Source organism: Pinus tabuliformis, chromosome 3_1 (genome assembly GCF_031772625.1).
Source record: "Pinus tabuliformis cultivar Carrire ecotype Pingquan chromosome 3_1, CPIR1, whole genome shotgun sequence".
In the NCBI taxonomy this organism is placed as follows: domain Eukaryota; kingdom Viridiplantae; phylum Streptophyta; class Pinopsida; order Pinales; family Pinaceae; genus Pinus; species Pinus tabuliformis.
Window position 1 is genome coordinate 863,214,000 of NC_142301.1, and position 8,951 is coordinate 863,222,950.

An 8,951-nucleotide genomic window follows, 5' to 3' on the forward strand; every position below is an offset into this window, starting at 1 on the left:
GCACACCCTCATCCAACAACAACTATCATCATAATATTTGTGATATATTTTTCGCAAATCGTGTGATGGGGATGTCACCCATGGAAAACCCTCTAGTTAAAGGTGTGCCTAACTATGAATATTGACAAAAGCACACCTTCCTTTTCCAGTAACTCCATAAAAATAATGTCATTTGAAATTTCATATATGTTCATGTATTCATTAATAAAAATTCTTAATATGCTCATTAAAAAGGACATTTCATACTTTTCCATCTAATTCATTTCTTCATTAACAAACACATCAATTACTCTATTCTTATAATACAAGGAAAGGAAATTAATTAATAAAATTTTAATGACGTGAATGAATTTAACAAAATATTCAATGATGCCACTTAAACTAGAATGTAACTAAACCAATTGGTTTTGGTGAGTGGTTAGTTATGATATTTGGCCTATGCAATGCAACAACTACATTCATGAAGTTAATGAATTATATATTATGCACTTTTATCAGTTCATTTTTTACTATTTATTTGCATGATTTACTAGTATACATTGCTATAGACGAGGACCACAACCCACATTTGATCCAGGTGCTAGAGACTTTTCAGAAGCACTAATTGTTGTCATATCTCAAGAGGTGTGATTTTTCACAATAGCCTTTGGTATATTTTGGATATGTCATATAGAGCCTTCTAAGATGGAGGTCATGATAAAGTGGTATGTAAGTTTTGCTAAATTTTTTTGAGGATGTGAGTTTTCGAGAGAATTTCATGAAAGGCATCTCAGGATTTTTTGTTATAGACATTGTGGTTAACTATGATCTTCTCCTTTAATGGTCGATCAAGTATTTCTTTTAGATACTTGAGGAGGTAATCTTTAAGAGAATATATATGGTTTCCTTTAAACGAATAGTTCAAAGTTCTTTTGTTCACATCCTCTTCTTCTATCATCTATATTTGTAATGAATTTTTTTGCGTATGTCAATCCTTGTGTATTTCAATGTTTGGATTTTACTTTGTATGAATGCAATGGTTTTGACATGCAGTTTTATTTTACTTTTCATAATTTTCATATGACATATCTTTGGTTTCTTTGAGTAGTGTGTTATTTAACTTTACTATGTTTTAAAGGTCTACCTTCAATGGTTTCTTGATGAAACTTTCTCCCATTCATTAGAGATATGAAAACTTTATTCCTTTGGGATATTACAATAAGTTATTGAGAGAATGTAACTCTATACAAAATATGAATGTCAAAGTGAAAAAGGGTTGCTTCAAAATCCCTGATTTTGTAGCACCTCTATCTCTTTTCTAGTTGTATATTATAATTCATTCACAAAAATTTATTGAATATGCTTGATTGAAATATATATAAGCCCTAATGTATACATGTGTTCTAAGTTGATGAATACATATTTCCTAAAGAATTATAAACTATGTGATAATTTTTGCTTTATTGTTTTTACATTTGGTTTATTTTCCATATTTGAATATTTTTTTACATCATGAAATTATTATATAATAGTTGGTTTAAATATATTAATGACTAGACAACTCATTTATGATTATTGTGAGCTTATATTCATGTGTATTTTTCTATTCCTTTTGAGATTTTGAGATCTGCAATCATAAAAAATGATGGTTCTCAGGCTAAGGGTTATTCCATTGATATTTGTGTCATGATTTTATGTGTGATTTGGCATGCTTGTCGAGGATATTAATCTTGATTTGCACATTTTCTCAAATCGACCGTTCATAGACACTCATACATGACATCTAATAATGTTTATGTACCATGCGTCCTAACTATCAATGTTTGAGTTAATCACTTTAGGTTTCAAGGTTACTAACACCTTGTCGTTTCATTATTTTTGGTCTTATTTTCTACATTTGTATGTAAGTTAGGGTTTGGTGACCCACCCATTGTGCATTCTTCCTCCATGTTTCACCTTGATTCTTGGCTAAAACCGTCAGGGATTCTAACCATGGCACCCCTTATCCAGTTTAAATCCATTTGAGCTGAGATAGTAGAGGCATACGATGAATGTACAAACTTGTTCCACTAGGTAATCTCATAGTATTTACTTCAGTTGTTTCACAGTTAAAGTAAAGGGATTGTCAAGGTTTTGCCTCTTCTTTTGATATGAAGAAATCTCGAGTGGGTGATATAGATATGGATACAAATATTGACTGCATTGCAGCAACTACTCATTTTCCCTTTGAGAGAGAGAAATGGTCTAAAAACTGTGCAATGTGTGACATTCCCTCGAAGCAAGTTATTGTTAATAATGTTTGTGGATATCATGTGAAAGGTATGCTGATTTCCTCTCTGAAATATAAATGGCATACTTAAGTTCTTTTGTTGCATCAGTATGTTACTTGTGAAGAGTAAAATAGTATGGTTTTTATTTATAACAAACGGTTCTTAATGGAATTTCTCATACATAAAATAAATTTTCCCCTTTATCTATATAAGATCCTAACTAAAATTTCCCGCAAATACCAGTCACATCGCAAAAACTCTGAAAGATCACTCTTTCATCAAAATTTCATCTATATTATAGTTATAAACCATTTGGGTGCATAACCCTTTGTCTGACAGTCCTTTTCAATCACCATATCATCATTCAGTATATAATGATCGTGAAGAATTAGTTCATGAAGAAAACCCGTGTGTTTCAAATGATAATAGTGTCAAAACCCTCATACCTACTGGTGTTCACTTAAATAGAAGCATGAACAAGTGTACTACTATCTGACATATGGAATGAAAATAAGAATTTAAGGATAAAAGAGAAGTGAAACCCTATAGGGTAAGTCTTTAGGCCAAAAATTTCCCTAAAGATCTTGCACATGAAGAAGATATCAATCAATCAGAACAAAACCCTCAATATAAAGTTAAGATTAAACAAATTCAGAGGAAAACTTCTTGAACAAGGAGAAACATACAATTAATTACTCTGAGAAATGATGCGTTTTTCCATATTGAGGCTCATCCTGAAATATTTCCAAAAATAAATAGGCCACAGGTACAAAGTAATTTTAGATCTTTGTGTTGATGTTGCTTGTTGTGATGACATTCCTCGAAAAAACATCAATTCGAATGAGGATAAATTAAGAACATGTACTGGCACCAACAATACTTGCTCATTGTCTCATGTCTTGAAAAGTGTATTAGTCATCTCTTCAATGAAAATAAGAAACTCAACACTTCAATTCAAGCTAAGAAAATACACAAGGAACATAAATATATGAGTACTAAAAATAAATCTCAGTCTAAAGATATACATATTATTATTAGGTCATTGATGGCCAAAGTAGTTAAATTTGCTAAAGAATATCATTCTAATAGTGATAAGTAATGACATTATTTTTATCTATGATTGATATTTTTCATGTTTTCAAGGTATGTGTCTATTTTGATTTATTTTACTAGATTTAAAAAGGGGGAATTATAAAATCCATGATTTTGCAGCAAACCTATCTTGTTTTCCATATAAATGTATAATTTAAGTCTTGTTGGTTGTAACAAGTCCTCCATATTCACTAGATGATGACATTAGATTTCATAATGGACGATAACTAGGGTATAAACGAGAGAAGTCATAAAGAAGAAATCTAGGTCAGAAAGGAGAGAATTCATGCCCTAAATGATTACGTTGTACATTTTCTTATTACATTCATATGCACGTTTGTTTGAGAATAGTCTTCTCACACTTCTAATTTAACTATTAACAATTATTATGTGAATGTTAGAGATTTAACCTGCATGGAATATGCTAGAATAGTCATAGTAGTATTCACATATCAACGATCAAGATTTATCTCCAAGTTAATTATGCTATTTTAATTAATTGATGTTGAATTGCTTAATTATAGAAAACAAAATATCAACATATATCATATTGGACATGTGGTATCAATAAGCCATTGTATTGGCCTATACTATTGTAAGAAGAAATATTTACTTGAGTTAAGAATTTCCATAGTACTGTGGGGATAGAAATTTAAAATAAATTTATAATTTAGTTAAATTTGATGATTATTTTTATCTTAGTAATGTGAGATATATACTGGGGTTAGTGTTATTATGGATTAATGTGTATACAAGTCATTTAATTTATATGGTTGCACTAGTTAAAATAGAAAAAAACAACCAAAAGTTCTTGTTATGGGGGTGTAGTCTTGTTGAGTTGTTTCTTGTTATATGGTACTGATGTGAAATACAACATCAACCAATGGGTAAATACAATGTAATCCTTTGATATTTTCGGTATACATCACTTTATTTATAAATAAAAAATTGTTCTCAAAATGACAACGAATCTACTCTATAGTGGACATGCATAGCATGCAAATATATTTGTATATGTCAAGTCCATAATCTATCATCTAGTGAAAAGGAATAATCTTTTAAATCATATAGTGCTCTAGAATAAATTATAGTTGTTTGGAAAATACAAAGATGCAAGATTGGAGAATAGTTCTCTCTAAATAATACATTCTCTAAACTAAGAATTTTCTTTCTCGTCTTCTAGGATAAACTTTTATTTGTTCAATATTGTATAAAAACTAAATAAAATTAATAAAATATATCTAAAACTACAACAACAAAAAATGAGCAAGGAAAAGTAAGAAGAAAAAAAAACAAAATTCTTTCTGCACTTTAAACCATATAAAGCGAAGTGTGCATGTCATTTGAGAAGACTCTATACTAAAAAAATTTAAACACACAAATCCAATAGCCAAAATAAGATAAATTATCTCACTCTTCATATCATTAACAGAAAGTGGTAAACACCAGAGTATTCACTATAAAATGTAGTTTCAAATATTTAAAACCTTTAGTACTGATGTAGCTTTAAAATATTTAAAATGTAGTTAAATTATCAATATTTAAAAAAATAATACATTTTTAGTAGAAATTTAGGTAATAGCAAGATTATATTAATTAAATGACTAGTGAATGTTAATACATCTCACAATGGTAAAATTTAAAAAATTATGAAATTAACTATTTTATTATTATTAGTATTAGTATTATTATTATTATAAGTTAGGCATATATTTATTTCAGAAAGCATGGAAGAATATTTTTATCAATGAATATTTATATCCACTTTATTAAGGAGTTTCTTAATCTATAAATAGGGAATGCTACAATACCGTGGGCCAAAATCATGGCTTCTCAATATCACATATATGAAACTTGCTCATATGATTTTGTTAATTAATCAGTTCCATTAATGACAAAAAGAGAATAACTACCTTGCACATAAATCTGAGTCTTCGATTTGCATATACCACTAAAAAAGTCATAGAATATTTAATGGTCTTACCATAAATATAATAATAATTAATAATTAAATTAAATTTTGGGAATTCTTATTCTATTTTAAAAGAAAACATGTTTATTGATCTAATTAATTTTGACTTCATCTTAAGTTTGAGTTACCAATCACATTTAAAAGACTAAACATATGATTTGATATAAAGACTTGTGATTTTCAAATTAAAAAATGCATATGAAACTTAAGAGTAGATCTATTATGATTAAAACTTAAATAAAAACATGTAAAAAATATATTGAAACCTAAACTAAAATATAGAATACCTAAAAATAAAAAAGTAAAGAAATATAACTAGCTCTCTTCAGTCATTTATAATAACTTCAAGGAAATATTAATTGTTATAGTAGAAAGCACATAACCAAAAAAAACTTACACCAACCTATATTACATAAAGTATTTTTGTGTAAATTATACCTTCCTATAAAAAACTTTCGATTTTCAATTGAAAAATAAATAAAGGTTACACAGAATAATTTTATTATATTGATATTGACGTTAAATAAAGAAGGTCAATTATTTTGAATGAATTAAGAGATAGAAAATTATAACGAGTTGTTAATTATGTTGAATGTGAAACTTAGAGTAATTTGTTTTATAATGATATTGATGCTAAGGTCAATTATATTGAATGAATTAAGAGAGAAATAGAAAAATATAACGAGTTGTCTCTCTAGGATCAATGCTTCTCGAGTTAACCATGTAATATTAATTGAATTGATGACAGTCAGAAGTAATGGACTAGAAAAGTCCTTGGCCAAGATTACAGAAAAGGCGTCGGCCAAGATTATAAAATTATTGTTTACCGAAAATTAAAATTACAAGTTTGAACATTCCAAATTTACACCGACGCGGATACATGATGTGGCTGTGTAGATAATTTCTTTAAAAGAATTTCTTGAAAAGAAAACACCACTATCTGTATGAAAATTTCAAGAAAAGAATCTCACGCTTTTTTTCTGTAAACTATGATCCGCTCTTCATTAGCGATGGCTTGGAATCTATAAGGGATCACAACATTTTTGACATACGCGAGCGATGGCCTGGAATCTTTATGTCATCTTGAAATAGATGATGTTGTTTTGTCGTGCATTTCTATGGGAACGAATACATATGATAAATATAAGAGGAATATGTGAACAGAAAAACTTAGATCTATGGCCTGGAATCGGAATTCGCAACAATTGTCTCAAATCCACCATTCACAAGCACTCGTATATGACCACCATTAATTAATGTATGTGTACCATACCTCTCAAATGTCAACGTTTGAGTTAATCCCTTGTAGCATATCTAATGCATTTGACTCTCCATCACACGTAAATGATTCTGGTATACCTGAATGAATGAAAGAGAAATTGATTTAATTTTGGAAATTTCATTAACATAGCTCGATTTCTGTAAAGTGAATTAAAGTGTTTTTCTATGTCTAGTCATTTTCTTGGGTTTTTTTAATAAGACCATCTGCATAGATGTCCATCATTCCACAGAAATCGAAATCGAGATCGAGAGAAAGGATCCTCAGCCTGTCATGCATCCAGGATCCATGGACATGATTTTACCTCTAGGTTAGTAACAATTAGCACCACCTGCAGATTCTCGGAGGAGTATGGAATGGTGTCTCTGTGGGCAATTTGTCCCGCCTTCTGACTCCTAGCCAATGTGTTTAATGATTAGGCTTCTCATGCATATGAATCTTTGGGTTGAGTTCCATTTCTGACACTGATTTCTTTCTTGACAAGCGCAGTTCATCATTAAAAGACAGCTAGGAGCAGAGGGTGAACTATAAAAAAAATCTGGATTAAGTCAGAATAGCAATGCGAATTGGGTATGGGATGTTACACCATATTGATTCCTGAATTCTTCTCAAAAGGTGTGGAAATGTCCACAAGGTTCTCGGAATGGAGATTTAAGAAGACTCTGCCAGGTGGAGTTGGCCGTACTAATGGCTTTCAAAAGATGATGAAATCTCCACAATGTTATGTTGGAGAGATGGAAATTGGAAAATATAGTGCCTCCTCCATAGTAATATTATGTGCATATGGCTATGCAACTAGTAATCAATAAGACCCAATTGACTTCGATGGAGTCATAACTTCCATTTGCAATCCCTCAGCCTGTCATAGATCCTCTACCTCCTGCCAATCTAACCATTGGATTTGGGTGATGACCATATTAGAAGATGCCAACCGTGGCCACTGGGAGCGTTTTTTTGGACAAGCAATTCCTCAAAGCCTACGGTCCATGTTGTTGTGAATCCATCTGCAGAGGTATCTGGGCGGTGGCCACTGGGAGCCGTAAAGTGGGTCACATTGAAGATGGGAGCGGGGTCTCATATTCGATTTGGATTCGGAGGGACTCCCTCCAATCAATCTGAATTTTCTGAATCTATTGAACTTGAAAGCCAATGGAGGGACGCATCCTCCATCATATCATTTGGCTTGGCTCTCGTACATTTATTTTCCAACTCTTTGTGTTCAATCACTCTGATTATAGGTTGCAGATAATCATTTAATTTCATTGATATAGCTCCATTCTGTTTGTTTTTTAGCGCTTATTTTCTTCTTTTAAAATCGAAGTCTTCTTTTAAAATCGAATTGAAATGGTTTTTTGGTTTGACTTTCTTCGTTTTCAAAATTAAATCCAAAATCCTCTGTATCCATGGAGGGATGCATCCCTCCAGAAAAACAAGGCCTACAAATTCCGCTGTTGGGCCATCTCATCTCATCTCTGTTATAGAAGATTCCAACAGTGGTCGAAGATGCCATTGGGAGGGTTTTTCTCGAGGAGAAATTCATGAGAGCCTGTGGATTCATCCATGAGAGGTAAGCATTTCTTGACTTGCGGGGTCTTATAAAATCAATTTCCATTTTAGGGTAAATGTGTTTTCCTATTTTGTTTACTGAAAATGATGTTCAGATTACCATGCATTTCTTTATTTTCATGTATCACAGTTTACTCAAATAATTTATAATTTATAGTGATCGTTGTGATGATAAGTAATTTATGTAGTGTTGTTGTATTTCCATCTTTCTTATCAGTGAGAGAAAACACGAATACCAGAATGACAAAAAAGGGGTTCAATAGAATGACAGCAGCAATATGCACTAACATTATGTTGTCTGATGCCTCTCTCCTAATTGGTTTCTTTCTCTTTCAGGCTTACAATTTCATATATATATATATATATATATATATATATATATATATATATATATATATATATATATATATATGGATTTGATGCTATATTGTCAAACAAATTAACAAAAGAAAATCTACATCCTTCTCTGTTTGCATCGACAAGGGTAGTCTTTCCCATGCCACCAAACCCATGTTAGATTAGTGTTGCAACATTTTTTTTCCCTGCGCAACAAAATAATATTTGAATTGTTTATTTATATTTGTGTTTGTATAATTATTTATTGATTTGAAATTATATAATAATGAAAAGAATATTATTGTGAATTGAATTTGTTTATTTATAATTGATTGTTTATAACGTGAAAGGATATCTATGTATTATTTTATTATATGTAATTATTTGTCATTTGGAAATTGGATGATATAAAATAATTTATTCATGAGTAGAATTGTTTTATTTTTATAAGATATGT